Source organism: Oryctolagus cuniculus, chromosome 11, assembly GCF_964237555.1.
Source record: "Oryctolagus cuniculus chromosome 11, mOryCun1.1, whole genome shotgun sequence".
In the NCBI taxonomy this organism is placed as follows: Eukaryota; Metazoa; Chordata; class Mammalia; order Lagomorpha; family Leporidae; genus Oryctolagus; species Oryctolagus cuniculus.
This window is the reverse complement of record NC_091442.1, coordinates 27,527,967-27,547,546: the sequence shown is the minus strand read 5'-3', so window position 1 is coordinate 27,547,546 and position 19,580 is coordinate 27,527,967. Positions and strand designations below refer to the sequence as shown.

General features: G+C 58.6%; 1 long non-coding RNA gene across 1 annotated transcript; it reads right to left on the bottom strand.

The window, feature by feature from the left end:
• Positions 1 to 343: 343 nt before the first annotated feature.
• Positions 344 to 7,375, bottom strand: LOC127490971 (uncharacterized). The gene is made up of 3 exons (XR_007919344.2): positions 7,275 to 7,375; positions 4,599 to 4,792; positions 344 to 1,250 (listed from the first exon to the last, which is right to left on the bottom strand). It is a non-coding gene; the product is annotated as an uncharacterized lncRNA (long non-coding RNA).
• Positions 7,376 to 19,580: the final 12,205 nt, after the last annotated feature.

The following is a 19,580-nucleotide window of genomic DNA, read 5'->3' as shown; positions in this document are numbered from 1 at the left end:
GTCTTACTGCTGTGGTGGTGAGGGTGAGCAGAGCTCCCGGATGTGAAAATGTTCTCTGAGCAGGACCCTTAGTAGGCACCAGTGAACAGTGCTCACCACCGGCCCTCCTATCTTGCCGCCCACCCCCTCTCAGTGAGACCCAGGATCTGGGTGGAGGCTCAGGCCCAGAATTCTCTCTGAGCCAGGGAGTGTGTCTCATCTGCATAGATTTGCATAAGGCCTGGAATGGTGTGTACCTCTTTTTGCCTTTAGTTCCTGTGTGCGCTGACGTCACCATTTAAAAATAGGATGTTGATCTTCCCCTTTCCCACCACTCCCTTTGCCTCTTGAAAGAATTCCAAGCTATTAATCAACTATGTGGGGTTGGGAAGCTGTTTGTGTTTTGGCCTGGTGCAGAAGGGGTCACCCCCACGAGGTAGCACCTCATTACCTGCTTCCCTGGAGGGCAGACAATAGCAATGATCTCACACAGTGGAGGGTCCTGGAAGCTTTAAAAAGAAAAGTCGACTTTATTCGTTCTGCTTATAAAAGTAGAACATATAGCCAGAATGGAAAAATATAGAACAGCAGGAAAAAATCCCAACAAAGTACCCATAATAACCCTCACCAGGCAAAATCACTGTTAACATATTAGTGTGTTTTTTCCCTGGTTTATTTTTTCTCCATGCAATTTTTATATAATTGAGATCATACCATATATATATAAAATGTTACAGCTGACTTTTCTTTCCTATACCGTTACAGTGACATCATTTTTCATGCCCGTGTAATATTCCACACAGGAGACAGTTTTTCCTCCTTCCTCGCTTATAGAACATTTACACTCATCCAGTGTTTCTGGCTGTTGTGTACGTGGCTGGGATGAAAGTGTTTATATTCCGGATTTTTTTTTCTCCTCTTATGCTGGGTTTTTCCTCGGGATGGATGTGAGATGCCTGGGATGGGAGAGGGGAGGTATTTAAAGTTCTCAGCAGGTTTTGCTGAATCGCAGCCAGTGTCTGTGTTCAGGAAGGGGGCTCCGGGGTGCCCTGCCTGGGAGTAGGTGAGACTCCCTGCTCAGAGCGCTCCTCCGTGGCTCTGGTGCCCCCCACCCCGCACTCAGGGAACACACGGCCCCTTGCTGGGGTGGAGGCAGATGCTCCAGCAATCGGCTTCTTCACAAGCAGCAGCCCTGATGCAGAACACAGCTAAGAACCTGTCTGGGGTTCAAGGAAGCTTGCGCTGTGTTTCTGCTCTCCCGAGTCCTGGTTCTAAAAAAAAAAAAAAAAAAAAAAAAAGGCTTGGATGTGCATCAGGAATGACTTTGGGTTAAACCAGCATGCATTTCTAGTTGTTTATAATCAGGTGCCAAGAGCCAGTAGCCCAGGCTTTGTGCAGCTGCCCAATGATACATTGTAGCCCTAGGCTCTGCTTTCTCTTCTGCCATGGCTGGGAAGGGAGCCCTTGCTTTCAAAGTTCTTGTCTCATGGTCCCAAGATGGTTGCTGCACCTCCAGGAATTGAATCCTCATTCCAGGTTTAAAGGTAAGGGCAAAGAGAAACGTGCCCTGCCCTCCAAGTCTATTCTTTACATCAGGAAGGCAGAATGTTTCCTGAAAGCTTCACCCAGAAGAGCTGGGCTGGCCTGTCATCAGGCAGAACCAAGTCACCAGGCCACTCCTGAACCAGCTGTTGGTGAAGAGCAGCAGCGTTTTCAGGATCTCTGGACCAACCAGGACTCACCCCCAGGGTCCAGGTAGGAGCCTCACCTACTTGAGATCAGCGGCTCACGAGTGCCTGGGGATAAATCAAGGTTTCTCAGGGAGGAATGGGTGGGGCAGGTGACACACTGGTTACTGGAAAGCAAGCATGGTCATCGGCACTGGGGGCTGTGACGACTTCCTCCCAGGGGCCAGCTCTCGATGGCGAGTGTCCATTCCCCTTGCCCAGTGGCTGGTCCAGGATGAGTCCATGGTCCAAGCAGGGCCAGGACATCTGGTCCATCACGAGGTGGAGAGAAGATTTTTCCTCCTTTGTGCCGCGAGGTGCGTGAGTATGATGCTCAGAATGCTGCAGCCACTTTGTTCCCACGAGGGAAGCCAGAGTTAAGATGGTACTTGGGAAGCCTGCATCCTGTATTGGAGTGCTTGGCTTTGAATCTGGCTCCGCTCCGGATTCCAGCTTCCTGCTCATGCACGCCCTGGGAGGCAGCAGGTGACGGCTCAAGTATCTGGGTCCCTGTCATCCCCAGGGGAGAGTTGCAGGCTCCTGGAATCAGCCCTGAACGCAGCCCTGGCGGTTGTGGGGGCACTTGAGGGAGTAAAGCAGTGGTGGAAGACCTCGGTCTGTCTCTCTGCCTTTCAGGCTGGGGGTGAAGCCGACACACACACAGAGCAAGGGGGAGAGATGTAAGGAAGCCCCAAGAACTGGAGCCTGAGCCTCGTGACTCCCAGGCTTCTCGGCTGCAAAAGCCCCAGGTTGCATAAGCCAGGCTGACTGAGGTTTCTCCCGGAGCAGAAGAGCAATAACCGGTAGACATGCAAACAGAAGCTTTGACACAAAGACTTGGGTGGTGAAACATCTGAAGAACTGATTTAAGCTGAGTTCGACCAATGTTTCTGGGGCCAGATGGGGCCTGACGCAGCCCCTTCTTTGAATAGGTCACGTGATGCTTCCGGAGAGGAAATCTCACGAGAATTTTCAGAGCCCTTTTCCTGGGGGACGCGGGACATTGGCGCATCTGCATCGGGGAATGCGGACCCGCCTCGGCCCACGGCCCACACATTTTAGGGCTCAAGCCAGGAGCAGACCCTGCTGTTCCTGTGGACAGAGTTAAGGGCGAGAGCTTGGAGCCAGCCAAGGCTCTGTTTCCCCAGACGCCTCCCCGCCGGTCTCTGGGATCCCTCCTGGGGGATGCCAGGCCAGACACCCCGGCCAAGTTCTCCCAAAGGCCGGAGCCTGAGCGGGGTGTGTGCTCCCAGGCTCACGCTCCCTGATTCTCTTGTGCGCTCTTTCCCGGCGGGGCTGTCACTACCAAACCTACTGGAGATTTCCCTCGTGTAGGCGCCTGACCCTCCCCTAGCGGAGGGGCGCCCTGGGGGACAGGGACCTTGCATTCGGGATCCCTGCTGTGGCCTCAGGGTGGAGACGCTTGTGTGGCTCAGCGCCTGTTTGTTAAAATGGCTGCAGCAGGCACCAAAACCTGAACAGAATCTAGGAGGCCTGCACTGCACGGTGGGTGCCGTCTTTTTTTTTTTTTTTTTTTTTTTTTTTTTTTTTTTTTTTTGACAGGCAGAGTGGACAGTGAGAGAGAGAGACAGAGAGAAAGGTCTTCCTTTTGCCGTTGGTTCACCCTCCAATGGCCACCACAGCCGGCGCGCTGCGGCCGGCGCACCGCGCTGATCCAATGGCAGGAGCCAGGTGCTTCTCCTGGTCTCCCATGGGGTGCAGGGTGCAAGTACTTGGGCCATCCTCCACTGCACTCCCTGGCCACAGCAGAGAGCTGGCCTAGAAGAGGGGCAACCGGGACAGAATCCGGCGCCCCGACCAGGACTAGAACCCGGTGTGCCGGCGCCGCAAGGCGGAGGATTAGCCTAGTGAGCCGCGGCGCCGGCCCTGATGCCGTCTTCTTCTAGCCTGGTTCCAGCATTTCCAGTCAGTCTCTTACTTGCTCGCTCACTCGCTCACTTGCATGCACGCGCTCTCTCTCTTTTCCTTTTTTAGAGTTTAATTTTATTTTTTGATGGACACACGGAATTTCCTATTTGTACGCGTTCATGGGGTACGATGTGCTGCTTTGATCCACGTATACATCAGGTGATGATGAAATCAGAGTAATTAGTATCACTTTCAACTTTCATCATCGCTTCCAGTTGATGAATCCACAGAGAGTGAGTCTTCGTTAGCTGTGTTCACCCCACTGGGCTGAACACAGAACTCCCTCCCCCTGACTGCAGTGTTGCACCCATTGGCCAGTTCTCTTCTCTCTTCCTAAATCCCCCGTCTGTTTCCACGTGTTGCCACGAGGCCCTTAATGGATTTATCGGAGCTACAGTCCCCGTTTGGTAGCCCGTGCCCATTTGTTGACCCTGGGTGTTGGCACTGGGGTGACGGCTTTCGTCTCTTCAATGAGTTGATTCAGATGACACACATCGCAGCTCAGGGACGAGAGGTGACCGACCCAAGGTCCTCTGGCCCAGAATGTGGTCACGGGGCCTCCAACCCCAGGCTGACTCCAGAGCTTCTGTCCTCACCCACGCTGTTCGGCCGCCTCCAGGCGGGGACCTGGGCTCAGCCCCAAAGTAGCCACAACAGAGGATCCAGGTGGCCTGTCCCCATGGCACCTCACTACGGCCAGGTCTCCAAAGAGTGGAGCCAGCTCCGGTTCAAGGCCTTCTGCTCGGCCTCCCAGACCCCCGCCATCTGGCCCCATCCACCTCTCCCTGCATCCCTGGGGCTCGCAGCAGGGCGCCAAGCTGGTCCCTTCCTCTGCCAGCACCATTCTCTATCTTTTTCTCATTCTCCTCACTCCACCCCAAACCCCGCCCTCCTGTCTCCCATTCACCGATTCACTCATATAACATACATTTAAGCAGCTTGAAGTCGGGGCGCTCCACTTACCGGCTGGGTGGTTCAAGTCAGCAGTCTGCCTCTCTGTGCCTCAGCTTCCTCATCTGCGAAGTGGGCGTAGTGGGAGGACCTGTCTCAGGAAGCTGACGTGAGCGAGGATTCAGCAAGTTAGACCACGTCTCGGTGTAGAGCCGGGCCTGGCTCTCAGCTGGCCCTCAGGAAGTGATCGCTGTCATTAAGAGAGACTGCAGGGACGTGGGGACACAGAGGTGGCTCAGACCCGACTCTCTTCTCTGGGATCCTTGGGGCCCAAGGACTGCCGGCATGTGAGCCCAGTCCTTGGGGTCAGGGCTAGAGATGGCTCAGGCCTGGGCAGCCCTGAGGAGGGGCCCTCCCTTTGCTGCCTCTCTGGCCGCTTGGCCCATCAGAGGCACTGAGTCACTGGGCTGTGAAAAGGCCAGCTGGCCGGGCCCAGGCAGGGGGAGCCCCTCCTGCCAGCCTTCCCTCCACCCCCACCCCAGCCAGCCACGCTCACTCTCAGAGGCCAGAGAGGAGACCGCGGCCACAGCAGAACCATGGACAGGGCATGCACGTGGCTGAGGCACGTCCACGGGAACACATGTCCTCGGGCAGTCACGCACACACATGCAAAGCCCCCACACAATGATGGCTGCACGGTGCCCTTAGCGAGTGGCCGTTCCAAGTGCTTCCCATGTCTGTGTTCAGTTGTTGGAGTCTCACAACCCCCAGCCGCAGGCCCGGTCAGTCCCCGGGTTTTACTGCCAGGTATGGTGATGCTACGAGGAGTTAAGGCATTTGCTCCAGATCACACCTGGGATGTCGCCCAGAGGGCAGCCCAAGACGTCATGCTCCCCAAGCAGAGCTCTCGGGCACTGCGTGGACCATGATGCACGTGTGCAAGGATGCACACTCACCTGCACACACGTGCACACAGATCCGTCCCCGGGATGCACACTCTCTCCCATCCCCCAGACAGGCAGGGCTAAGGAGACCCCCAAATCCCTGGCCCACAGACATCTAACCCAAGACTCCAAGGATGGGGAGGGACCTGCCTTCCCCACCCAGCTATATGGAGCAGAGGAGACAGCAGGTGCCAAGGCCCGGGGGCTGGAATTAGTGGGTTAGGGGAACAGCAAGGAGGTCATCAGGCTGGGGGTGGGGGCAGGTGCCTGGGCAGAGAGAAGGGGGCGTGGCATGTGGGGAGGGGCACAGTGCCAGGGAAGACTCCAGGGGAGGGACCAGATGCAGTGGGGGAGTTTGTGATGAATTGTTTTCTTGTAAGACAGATAAAACACAAAATTCACCATTCTAACAGCCCAGTGGCATCCAGCGCACTGACGCGGCCGCGCCGTCGTCCCCACGGTCCATCTCCAGAACTGCTTTTCATGTTTCAGAACGGAAACACTACCCATTAAACACTGGTGCCTTCCCCTCCCACCCCAGCCCCCGGCCACACCGCCGGCTTCCTGTTGCCATGGCTGTGACTACTCACAACACCTGCCGTCAGTGCAGCCACATGGGACTCAGCTTCTGTAACGGGTTTATTTCACTCACCCACAGTGTCCCCTGGGCCGGAACGCCACTGCTGTGTAGGGCGGAATGCTATTCTGTCATACGTACATAAGGGTTCTTCAAAAAGTTCACGGAAAATACGTGTTGTGAAAGGACTGTGCGTGGGTTTCAGAAATCTGTTGCAGCAAAATCAACTTCTCTTTTCCTTCCATTTTGCCGTGACCTTTTGGAAGGACTCGCATACACCATGTTTCGCTTCACTCTTTGACCTCTTGTGGATGCTACGGCTGCTAGGAGCGTCAGGGTATAAATATTTCTTTGAGAATCTGCTTTCTGCTTTGGAGGGTGGGAGCCGGATCGGGGCTTGCTGGCTCACACGTGAGCCGCAGCTTTGGGATCGGACAGAGACCTGGGAGCCCGGCGAGGTGGCCGTGGCACTATCGCCCACCTAAGCACCCGCCCTGCCATCACCTCTTTCCTGACTCAGCCTTTAAACTCTTCATTTATTTATTTGAAAGGCAAACAGACAGGGAGATCGCCCATGTACTGGTCCACTCTCCAAAGGCCCACAACGGTCAGGGGTGGCCCAGGTTGAAGCCAGGAGCTGGAAACTCAGTCCCGGTTTCTCACATGCGTGGCAGGGACTCGGGTACACCAGAGCCACCCCCTGCTGCTTCCCAGGGCCTGCCCCAGCAAGAAGCGGATTTGGGGGCGGAGCCAGAGCTGAAGCCCTGGCACTCCCACAGGAGACGCGGGGGTCCCAGGTGGTATCTTTCACCAGCTGCACCAAACCCACCCCTGCTTTCCTCCTTTCTTCAGGCTTACTCAGCCCCCAGGGTCAGGCAGTACCAGGCGCCCCACCCTGTTTGGATGGACAAGGACCCCGAGGCTAGATGCGGGAGGGTGTCTCCACCATGGCCACCGGCCACAGCGCTGGTGGACCCTTCAGGACGGGCCTGCCTGGGACCTGGGTTGGGGCTCGGCTATGCACCACAAGCCTTCCTCCTGTTCCTGCTCCTGCCAGGCAGGGCTGGGCAGCCAGGGAGGGCTCACAGCCAGAGCAGGCCCTGCCCATCTGTGCCAAGACGCTACCAAGCCTGAAACTCCACCCAGGGCATCCCTGAGCCCTGGAAAGCCCCGGGGAGGCAGTGCCCTCATCAACCGCTGACTGGCCAGGAACCCCATTCTGCTCACCTGCTGACAGGGCACGCTTCCCTGGCTGATCTGCACTGTGGGGCCAGGGCTGTCTCAGGCAGGGTTCAGGGCCTCGAGCCCAGGTGTGGCTGGTGGTGCACCCCCTTCTGGGCCCCTGGCCCTGGAACACATCCTGAAGAGGGCGTGAGAATTACAATGCAGCCCCGGAATCCCGTGGGGGGCCAGGGTCTGTCCCGGGCCCAGGGTGTAGTCACAGGACCCTCCCTCCCTGGAGACATCTCCTCCACTCCCTTTTTAAGGTATTCGTTCATTTCTTTGGTTTATTTGAAAGGCAGAGAGAAAGAGGTCTTCCATTTGCTGATCCAGTCTCCATTGGCCCACAGCAGCCGAGGCTGGGCCAGGTTGAAGCCGGGAGCTCAGAACTCCCCCCGGGGCTCTCACGTGGGGGGCAAGGTTCGAGCACTTGCTGTCTTCCAGGGTGCTCATTAGCAGGAAGCTGGAATGAGAAGCAGCACAAAGACTTGAACCCAGGCACCCCATAGCGGGTGTGCGCACCCCGAGCGGTGGTGTCTTAACTGCTGCCTCCCCCCTCCATCGTCACTTTTATGGCTGATGACGTTCTGTGGGATGAAAGCAGGGCGCCCTGCACTGGTGGGGACCAGGCCTGATCTGTAGCCCTCGCCCTCGCCCTCGCCCTCGCCCTCGCCCTCGCTCTCGCCCTCGCCCTCGCTGTGGGATCTCCTTGCTTATGCAGACACCCAGGTGGTCTTCCCTGACCAAGCGGGCCCTCCTTCCTCCCCTCTCCCTCCCCCGCTCCCCTACGGGACCTGACCCCCATCCACCCTGGCTTACTTTACCTGAGCCTCATGAACCTCCTGCTGGCTGGCTTCCCATGCGCCAGGCATGCTCCTGCCTCAGGGCCTTTGCATACACTGCCTTCTCTGCCTGGAACTCTCTGCTGCCAGATTTCACTCCCACACCTCCTTCAGATTTTTCTCAAATATTGCTTTCTGCTGAGGGTTTTCTTGACTCCTGTTTTAAACTGCAAGCCATCTGGTGCCCCTTGCCCCCAGCCCCGCCCCCCCCCCCAGCTTTGATTTTCTCTGTTGCACCTGTCAGCACTCATCACAAACACACACTCATTCATCTCTCTCCCCTCTGGGTTGCAGGTTCTGCAAGGGCAGGGATTTCCGTTGGCTTTGCTTCTGTCTCCCCAGGGTCCAGTGCAGTGCAGGGGATCAGTAAAAACGCTCTGAATGCACAAAGTAAGGGCCAGCCCCCGACTGCCACCACCCTGGCCCTGCCCGTGGTCGTCCCTCCCCTGGAGGCTGCTACAGCCCCTGCCTGTAGCCAGTCAGCTTCCTGGATTTTAATATATAAGCTTTTTTTTTTTTCCCGACAGGCAGAGTTAGACAGAGAGAAAGATCTTCCTTTTCTGTTGGTTCACCCCCAAATGGCTGCTAAGGCCGGTGTGCTGTACTGATCCGAAGCCAAGAGCCAGGTGCTTCCCCTGGTCTCCCATGCGGGTGCGGGGCCCAAGCACTTGGGCCATCCTCCACTGCACTCCTGGGCCACAGCAGAGAGCTGGACTGGAAGAGGAGCAACTGGGACAGACCCGGCGCCCCAACCAGGTCTAGAACCCAGAGTGCCGGCTCCGCAGGTGGAGGATTAGCCAAGTGAGCCGTGGGGCTGGCTATTATGTAAGCTTATTAAAATGTAATCAGGGCTGGCGCTGTGGCGTAGCAGGTAAAGCTGCCACCTGCAAGAGCCGGCATTCCATATGGACACTGGTTTAAGTCCCCACTGCTCCTCTTCTGATCCAGCTCCCTGCTAATGGCCTGGGAAAGCAGCAAAAGATGGCCCAAGTGCCTGGGCCCCTGCACTCACATGGGAGACCTGGATAAAGCTCCTGGCTCCTGGCTTCGGCCTGGCCTAGTCCCGGCCATTGTAGCCATTTGAGGGGTGAACCAGCGGATGGAAGATCTTTCTCTCTCTCTTTCTCTCTCTCCTTCTCTCTCTCTCTCCCTCTCTCTCTGTAACTCTTTCAAATAAATAAATGAATCTTTAAAAAATAAAATAAAAAAGGATTCTGACAAGGTCATGCCCTGATGAAAACCTTCTAGTGTGGAACGAAACCCACAGCCTGCACCTGGGCCTGCACGGCCCTGCTGACCCAGCCTCCTGCCACCTTGCAACTCATTGCCTGTCCCCTCCCTCTGTCGCAGCCACACTGGCCTCTGAGTGCTCCTCCGACGTCTGACCTCAGGACCTTTGCAACTTCTGTTCCTGCAGGCTAATGCTCTTCTCCACATCCTTCCCTGGCCAGTTCCATCACACTCTTCTGTCTCAGGCTAATGTCACTTCCTCCGAGAAGCCTCCCCTGACCACCCAGTTCAGGCCACTCTCACTTTGTTTTACTGTCTCCAGGGCAAGTCTCACCACCAAAACTTGTCCGTTTGTGTGTTCATTGTCTCCCAACTTGACAGTGAGCTTCCTAAGGGTAGGTCCTTGCTGGCCCACATTTTGCAGCTCAGCCCATAGTAGGTGCTCAATAAACCTTGACGGAGCGTGTGGACAAAGGTGCCTGAGCCTGCTCAGGCGTTTCCCTGTCATTCCTCCCTGTCCTCAGAGTCTGGGAGGGGCCCGGCCATGTGCCCAGGTCACACAGCAGCTGAGCACAGGTCTCTGGCCATCCCAGTGTCCTCTGCCTGTGTCCCTGCGTGTGTGTGTCTCTGAGTACCTGCACATCCCTTAGGACTTGTGTGTGTGTGTGTGTGTCTGTGTGTGCTCACATCTCCCCCCATGGCTGCTGTGTGCAGATCTCTGTTCCTCTGTGTGTGTGTGTATGTTCTCTGCCCCTCTGTCTCTGAGCGTTCCTGACCATGCACGTCCACAGTCCAGCTCTGCTGGCTCCCTGAGCCCCCACTTGGAAGCCCACCCCACTTCCCTATGTGTCCCCGACCCCTCCGGGGCTCTACCAGCCCCTTCGTCTCCCAGCTGGGCACCTGGGGAGCTGGAGCCGAGGGGAGGGGAGGCAGGCTGGCTCCATCCCTAGGGCACAGGCCCTAACCCTTGCCCCAACCCCCTCCTTTGGCCCCAAGATTGGCTCCTGACTTAAAATTGCCAATCCCAGATCAAGCTGCTGGGAGCCCGCATTGGACTGGTTCCCATGGCAACGTGGAAGCCAGGCCTGTGCTCATAAAACAGGTCATAAAGCAGAGGGAGGGAGGAGGAGCGGGCTGCGGGCAGCTTCCCTTGCCAGCGCTGCTTCCCTGGGAGACCCCACGATCCCCCGGTGGCGGCCAGGCCCAGGCTGGGCCTCCACCTGCTGCATGCGCAGCCACAGAGAGCCTTCCTTCCCCGTGCACAGGGTGGTAATGGCCCCACAGCTCTGCGTCCAGGCACGCTGTTGCCGAGGTCCAGGAATGCCCCAGGTGAAAGGCTGCTGCAGGACCCAAGTCCCAGGTCAAGCCCTCGGAGCCTCAGTTTTCCCAGCTCTTAGTAAGAGCTAAGAGGAAGGGTGTGGTGAGGCTTGAGAGAGCACTGGGTTCAAATCCAGCTTCACCTGCAAGCTGTGTGACCTTGGGCAAGTCGTGAAGTCTCTGAGCCAATCTGCTCACCCCTGACTTGGAGACCACAATGTTGGAGTTGTCAAAACACACCCTGTGGCGCCGGGTCCGGAGACCAGCTGTGGTGATTGGCAGTGACGGGAGCTATCGGTGAGATAGGGTGGGGGCTCCACGCCACGGGCTCCCCTAAAGGGGTCCATTTCCCCTCGCACGTCAGTCAGACCCATTTCTCAGATGAGGACGCTGAGGCACAAGAGGCTGACTTGCTCCAAGTCACGAGCAGAGTCCAGGCGCTCTCAGCCAGGCCCCAGCATGGCCTCTCGCCACTCAGGTCTCCTTGTGGCCCTCCCCACACACTCAGTGAACACGCTGGAAGCAGGCCACCCACAGCTGAGCCCCAGGACCTCCGCAGTGTGGGTGTGGGAAGGTGAGCTGTGAGGAACATGGAGACTGCCCCCATTGCTCAGATGGAGAAGTCGAGGCCCAGAGGGGTCTGGCCATCACGCAAGAAGACGGTAGCTGCTAGGATTCAAATCCAGGTCCCATTTGCTTGAAGCACTTACACTCCCAGTAAGCCAAGCTGGGCCCACACACCCAGAGCCTTGGCACAAGAACAGCAGTGTGGAACAGTGTGGAACAGCGAGTCCAGGGCTACCAGGGCCTGGTGCGTGTCAGGTACTGTGCCATGCCCTGCACACGCACCTCACGCATGCCCTGAAGTGGCCTTGAATGGAAGCAGGCATCAGTGCACAGCACTAGGGTCACCCCATTCTATCTTATTGTTTTATTTCAGTTTTTTATGATTTATTATTTATCTGAAAGGCAGAGTGAGAGAGAAGGAAAGGCAGAAAAAAAGAGAGAGATCTTCCATTTGCTGGTTCACTCCCCAAATGGTTGCAATGGCTGGGGCTGGGCCACGTTGAAGCCAGGAGCCTGGAACTCCATCAGGGCTCCCACATGGGTGCAGGGGCCCAAGCACTGGGGCCATCTTTCTCTGCTTCCCCAGGTGCATTAGCAGCAGCTGGATCAGAAGTGCAGTAGTTGGGACTCGAACCGGTGCTCCCATACGAGATGCCTGTACCAAGGCAGTGGCTTAACCGGCTGTGTCACAGCCCTGGCCCCTAGGCCCATTTTAGAGATGAGAAAATTGGGAATGAAGAGTGGAGATGAGCGCCCACACCTGTTGGTCCCAGAGTGGCACGTGGGATCCCCGTCCTAATCTTGGGGTCCACCTGTGAGGTGCCCATGGGGTGGCCACATCCAGGGCCCTGGGGCCAAGGGACTGACTGTAGGTGGGATGCTCTGAGTTTACACTTATCCTTTCATCCATTCAATGTGTGTGTGTGTCGCCTGCTCCGTGCCTGGCAAGCCCCAGGTGTGGAGATGAACACACAGTGACTGAAGCAGGTAGCCCCCAGCCTCGCCCCCCACCCAGTACTCAGGTGTGGAGAGGTGAGAACAAGCAGGGGAGCCATGGAGGTGTGTAGGTGGGGTCAGGGGTAGGGCCAGAGAAGGCTTCCCGGAGGAGGTGATGTGGGAGGCGAGTCTGAAGGAGGTAGGGGCTTGAACTGCATGGGGGACGCCTGGAGAAGTTCCTGGCAGAGGAAGGAGGTGGGGCCAGGGCCCTGAGGTGGGACCCTGTCTGGCAGGCCAGACTCGGCCAGTGTGGGCGTCGCTGAGGCTGGCCTGAAGGGCCAGTGGGAATCAGGCCTGGTGCAGTCCAGGAGGTGAGGTGGGGCGTTAGGGGCTGGGAGCGGGGCCGGAAGCGAGTGTTCCGTGTGCTCCGTGTGCTCCGTGTGCTCCGTGTGTAAGCGGCTGCTGTGTGAGGCTACGCCCAGGCACTCAGGGCGGGAGCAGGGTGCGTGTTACCAGCAGGGCTGTGCAGTGCATGGGAGGAAGGCAGGGGCTGGATCTAGGCTGAGGGTTGAGAACAGGGAGCCAGGGTGGCTCCGGGACTGGGCTTGGGCAACACCGGAGGTGGAGATGCCGCAGGGCAGGCGGGGCTGGCAGTGCTGGGGCCTGGCCCAGCTCCATTCCCTGAGGGCTCACTTTGTGCAGGTGGAGAGCGGGCATGGCCGCCCATGCCCCCAGGACCCTTCGAGGGCGCGTCCCATTCGTGGATCCTGGTGAGCCGAGGTGGTTCCCGGGGATGGAGCCACTGTGGGTCCTGGAGCACCCTAGGAGCATCAGGCGCGGGTGGCTGCAGCTGGGGGAGGGTGCGGGCAGGGGCTGGGGTGGACCTCCAGCCAGGGCAGGCAGGTGCTGCCACAGAGAGGGCCCTCTGGGTCAAGGTTGTAGAGGCCCCGGGCCTGTGTTTCCACTGAGGCCTTGACATCGCTGTCTCCATGTCTCCACTGCAGCCGAGACCCTGCCGGATTCCTGGAGCCCTGTGCTCTGCGGGTATCTGGGGCAGTTTGCTCTCAATCCTTGTGCAGGTGAACCCTGCTGTGCTGGCCCCACCCTGGGTCCGCCCTGGGGCTTCCCATGCAGGGCTGGGAGGGCCTGTGCTTTCCCACCCCCTAGAAGGTGGGCGGGGCCCTTTGAGCAGAAGTGGGCGGCGCCCTTCCCGGAGTGCCGCCCCCCAGGCTGCCCATGCCTCCGTCCCCTGCCAGGGGGACTGTGAACTGAGTGTAGGTGAGTGGGTGGGGCCTGGCCAGCCTGGGTCCCGGGCAGTGGCCGGCGGAGCTGAAACCCTGGAAGCTGGAGACAGACAAGCTCAGTGAGAAAGAAACGCCTGCGTTTTGAAGCCAGGGCCTGGCAAACTTGATCTTGGCTGGAGAGTGAATATTTGAGGCTTGTTGCATCCACTCAAGTCTACCATGGCAGCAAGAGAGCGGCCATAGGCGGTACTTAACTGAGTGGCGGTGGCTGGGTCCCAGGGGACTTTTATCTCCAGAGAGGAGTGGCAGCTTGCTAAGCTGTTTGGAGCCTTGGCAGCCAGGACTTTCCTTCCTGCACAGGGACAGAGCCGCCATCACAAGCACACACTCCGCGCCACCTCGCCACCCCAGGCCCCAGAACCTGCCGAGCCCAGGCAAGCCTTGGCCTAGGCTGCACACCTTGTGGTTTTTCCTCCCGGACCCTCTTTGCACTGTTCCTCCTTCTCCCTGGCCTGGGAGCTCGGCCTGCAGGGACCATGCCACTGACCTCCCTTGTCCTCTGGTTTCACACTGGCTCTGGCCATGGGAGCCGGGGAGGACATGGCGGGGGGGTGGGCCACTTACTGCCCAGTGCCCTGCCTGTTGGGTCAGCTCAGGCGGGCTGTGTCCTCCAGCTGAGTGCTCTCTCTCTGTCTCTTGGTGGCAGTAACTTCTCTGTTCCCTCCCCCTTGGGGCTGGTGACAGCTTTGCTTGTCCAACCCCAGGGCTTCTGCCTTATCCTTTGTGGTTTCTTGTACCTTCACAGCGCATTGCAGGTGATCCCTTTGTTGAACTCTAACCAAACACACGGCTTAGGGTGCCGTCTGCTCCCGCTGGGACCCTGGCTGGCACTGCTTTTGAGTCACTCGCCTGGACTCTGCTTCAGCTCGGGTCACTGCCTTGGCTGAATCATCTCGCCTCTCCAGGCCCCCGGGCCTTCTCTTCTGTGGAATGGAGCAGAAATAGCCTCAGAAGGGGAGGCAGGAGTTCACAAACCTGCGTGTCTGTCCTCATCAGAAGGCCCGGCAATCAGGGTCAGGGTCAGGGTCAGGGCTGGAGACAGGAAGGGAGGCGGGGAGCATTGCAAAGCTGTGAGGGAAGGGGAAGGCCTCATGGGAGCCGGGGTCCCTGCCCTCGGGGCCCATCCTCCTCTGCGCCCGGGTGCTGGAGCCCAACAGCAGGGTGCAGCGGCAGGTGGCAGCCCCTCGTGCTGGCAGCTGGAAGACGCGCTGCTCACAAGTGTCTCCGAGCCTTCTTTTTATAACCATTGCAAGCTGACAGAGGCCCGAGAGTGTCAGTCCCTCCCGCGCCGGGTGGCAGCACACACAGGTGCCCGGGAGTAGAGGAGTGGGAGGCGGGGGCCTGGCTGGGGCAGAGGATGTGTGCAACACGTGAGAGCCCTCAGGGCCGGAACCCAGCCCTTGGCAGTGTCTTGGAGCCCTGTCCCTGCATCAGAGCTCCCAGCTTCCGAGCCTGCCCCCTCCCTGGCCCGCCAGCTCCTTTCTTAGCTGTCTCTGGATGCTGGCCAAGCCCCCTGCCCACCCCCACCTCCCCACTCCCCGCCAGTTAACTCAGCACACTGAGAGCACAGAATATTCAGGAAGTCATCCTGATGGGCTGCAGCAGGGGCTGGGGACTCCAGCTCCAGGGCCAGGTCTAGTTATTGTGGCAGCCATGAGCATGTGCCACTGAGAGATTGACAGACAAGACAGCACTGGACCCCTGCTTCCTGTCATCGCCACGGCGTGGTGGGGAGCACTGAGACAGGTGCATGCTGGGGACACACAGAGCCCTCCCAGCAGGTGACTTTGGCTCCCAGACACACAGTTCACCTTGCGACCGTGCTACCAGCCAATGCCATCCCGACCCCATGGCCTCCCCGCTCTGCTCCTGCCTGCGGTACTAGACCCGCAGCACCCCTGACCAAGGTATTCCCTGCCTTCTCCTGGCTCTCTCAATAAACCTTGTGCTTGCCTAATCCAACCTTGACCTTTGCTTCTCAACAGGCCGCTCTCATGCAGCCTCCCAACCTCTATGCTATCGAGGCAATGCTACCGTCGTGAGAACAGCACTGTCTCATCTTTACTGCGCATGCCGGTGGGCCAGCCCAGAGCTCCTCGAGTCCCTGCTGCCCGCTCCTCAGAGAGGAACTCAATTGAGGAACCTGAGACTCCGAGAAGGAAGGAACTGACTTGAAACACAGCTGGAAAATGACTGTGCAATCTCCCAAATTTTTTTTCTTAGTCTCTCTCTCACCCTGTGCACAACACAAGCCAGGGATTGTAGGTGCTAAGTCCCTTTTCGGTCATGCATGGGTCCCCCCTTCAGAGCCTGCCATCGTCCCAGCTTGTAAAAGGCTCTAGATAAATATTTGCTGTGATCGCACAGGAACAAATGAGCAGCCAAAGAGCTGTGAACAATGGCCAGGTGGCTCACCCACCTCGTACAAACGCCGTACTTAGGTTGCAGAACGAAGCTTGTGTTTGAAAGTTCTCGGCCCCAGAAAAATAGGAGGGTGTGAATTTCTATATTTATTAAAACGCATTTAGCTTCAATTCCTATCTCTTTCACACCCATCGGCTCCTTGCTTGGGGAGGCAGAGCTGAGCGATGGAAAGAGCGAGTCGAGATGAGGAGGGCTTCTGGCCCTGCCACCTTTGACTTTCTGGACCTTGATTTCCTCATCAAAAAAATGGGCATCAATGTTGACTGTGTCAGGTGCCTGGCAGACAGAGGGTTGGGTGAGCACAAAAGGGGTCGCTTTCTGCTAGTGCCTCTGGGTCGCCTGCAGAGGTTGGGCATGGTCCTGGTGCAAGGCCCAGTGGGCAGGCGTGGTGGCTGCAGTGGCTGGGACATTAGTCCCCAGAGGGGCTCAGGAAGCCATGCTGGCTGCCTGCTCCCTTCCCCCAGCTGTGCAGAGGCGTCCTGCCAGCCCATCCCAGCCCGCGGGCAAAGGTCAGGCCCCTGGCTGTCCCAGTTTCTGCTGACAGCAGTGGGACCATGCGTGAGTCACTGCATCACCCCCAGGTTTCTGCAGCTGTCCTCAGCTCAGCCAGGCCCGCCTGGATTAGTAACTGGATCACAGTCCCCGCCTCTGAGAGCACCGGGGCACTGGCCATCTCTGCTGTAGGACACCGCGGTGGCAGCTGCTCCAACCTCCTTGGCCCTCACTTCATAGAAGGAGAAACAGGGGCCTGGGGAGGGGAAGGGACTTGTGCAAGGTCACATTGAAGCTGAGTGGCAGAGCAGGGCCTAGAACCGACATGTGCTGCTTCCTGCTCACTCACTCGTACTCTGGATCCTAGCTCTAAAAAACATCTCAATTCCGTCTACCCTCCCAACCCCCCACCCCGGCCACGGTCACAGCCAAGGGCCTGTCGGCAGACAGCTCTCCTTCGAGCAACCACGGCAGCCTCCACTCAGTGAGTTCCGTGTGCAGCAGCCAGCAGCGCTGCTTTAGAAACGGGAATGAGATCCTGTCACCCCCTGCACACTCTCAGAGTTCCCCTTCTAGCTCAGAATCTGAATCTGAGGACACGACCAAGAGCCACCGAGCCCCAGACACTCTGCATCCTTCTTACCGCTCTTCCCCTCACTCGCGTGGCATGAAGCCCACGTGTGGGCCCCCTCTGTGTGTCTAGAGGACTCCCTGTCAGTCCCACCCCGGAGCACCTGCTGTTCCCTCTGCCTGCACACTTGTCCCCCAGGGCTGGTTCCTTCCACTCCTCCTGTGTCGGTGCAGACAGCGCCCACTCCCCCGCCACCACCGCTCTCTGCCCCGCGTCTGCTTCCTCCCAGCACACACACTCCTCACCAGAATCCTGGCCTAAGTGCATTTGCTTACACTCGTAGCACCCCCAAGAGTGGCTACTGCTTGGAGGCAGCGGCCTTAGCCTCCACTGTGGCCCCAGGGCCTGACAGAGTCCCTAGCATGGGGAAGATGCTCAGCAAGCATGAATGTGGAGGGAGAGGCACCGAGCGTGGGTGTGCATGGAGAGGGATCGAGCGTGGGTGTGCATGGAGAGACACCGAGCGTGTGTGTGGAGGGAGAGGCACCGAGTGTGGGTGTGCATGGAGAGACACTGAGCGTGTGTGTGCATGGAGAGGCACCGAGTGTGGGTGTGGAGGGAGAGGGATCGAGCGTGGGTGTGCATGGAGAGGCACAGAGCGTGGGTGTGCATGGAGAGACACTGAGCGTGTGTGTGCATGGAGAGGGATTGAGCGTGTGTGTGGAGGGAGAGGCACCGAGCGCGGGTATGCATGGAGAGGCACAGAGCGTGGGTGTGCATGGAGAGGCACAGAGCGTGGGTGTGGAGGGAGAGGCACCGAGCGTGGGTGTGCATGGAGAGGGATCGAGCGTGGGTGTGCATGGAGAGGGATCGAGCGTGGGTGTGGAGGGAGAGGCACAGAGCGTGGGTGTGGAGGGAGAGGCACAGAGTGTGGGTGTGCACGGAGAGGGATCGAGCGTGGGTGTGCATGGAGAGGCACAGAGCGTGGGTGTGCATGGAGAGACACTGAGCGTGGGTGTGCATGGAGAGACACTGAGCGTGTGTGTGCATGGAGAGACACTGAGCATGTGTGTGCATGGAGAGGCACCGAGTGTGGGTGTGCATGGAGAGGCACAGAGCGTGGGTGTGGAGGGAGAGGCACAGAGTGTGGGTGTGCATGGAGAGGGATTGAGCGTGTGTGTGGAGGGAGAGGCACCAAGCGTGGGTGTGCATGGAGAGACACTGAGCGTGTGTGTGGAGGGAGAGGCACCAAGTGTGGGTGTGCATGGAGAGACACTGAGCGTGTGTGTGGAGGGAGAGGCACCAAGTGTGGGTGTGCATGGAGAGACACTGAGCGTGGGTGTGGAGGGAGAGACACTGAGGGTGTGTGTGCATGGAGAGACACCGAGCGTGGGTGTGCACGGAGAGGCACAGAGCGTGTGTGTGCATGGAGAGGCACAGAGCGTGGGTGTGCATGGAGAGGCACTGAGCGTGGGTGTGGAGGGAGAGGGACCGAGCCTGGGTGAGCAGGGAGAGACACCGAGCGTGGGTTGGAGGGCGAGGCACTGAGCGTGTGTGTGGAGGGAGAGGCACCGAGCGTGGGTGTGGAGGGAGAGGCACCGAGCGTGGGTGTGGAGGGAGAGGAACCGATAATGGGTGTGGAGGAAGAGGGACCGAGCGTGGGTGTGGAGGGCGAGGCACCAAGCATGGGTGTGGAGGGAGAGGCACCGAGCGTGGGTGTGGAGGGAGAGGAACCGAGCGTGGGTGTGGAGGGAGAGGCACCGAGCGTGGGTGTGGAGGGCGAGGCACCGAGCGTGGGTGTGGAGGGAGAGGCACCGAGCGTGGGTGTGGAGGGAGAGGCACCGAGCGTGGGTGTGGAGGGAGAGGCACCGAGCGTGGGTGACCAGGGGGAGGCACTGAGCCACAGAAAGGGGCTGCTCTGCTGCCTCACGTGGCCCCACCGAATCTTCCACAGGACCCCTCCCCTCTCCTTGTCCCCCTCTGGGCTCCTGGCTGTGAATTCCTCTCTCCTACTGGACTCACTTCTGTTCTCAGGAGTCACACTCAGGTGTGTTAGCAGGGCACGCCTATTCAAAGGAAGTTTTTTGTCTTAGCTGACTTCAAAGGCTAGAGTCTAAGAAATGAATAGCGAACGGTGGCATCTGTTGCTTATAAGGTTGGAGGACTGTCCCAAGCCCCTGGAATTGCACTCAGCCCGCAGCTATCCCTCCGTGCCAGGTGACAGCGGGCCGTCCACCCCCAAGTCGGGCCAGGATTACACGGCCGGCCTTCGGGATTGGGCCTGTCTCTTGTCACCTCACTCCCCTCCCTCACCCACCACTTTCCCAAGATAAATCAACCAGGTCAGTCAACACGTTTTGATGAAAAAGAAACAAGTTACTCTTTTGACTCCACAAAGTAGGCCTTTCTCGTGGCAGAGGGGCTGGGGCAGCCCTGAGCATGTGGAATCGGCGCGGCCGGGCCAAGACAAGGCCTCTTTTGTGTCCAGGGACAAAGATAGAGTGTCCCTGCAAGCTGGGGCCAGGGCCTCTCCAGCGCCAGCTCCGGCGGCCGGGATTGGCTGGCCGTCAGACAAGTGCACCCTGGGACGGGCGGCCCAGGCCCCCAGCCACAGCCACCCCGCCCCTCC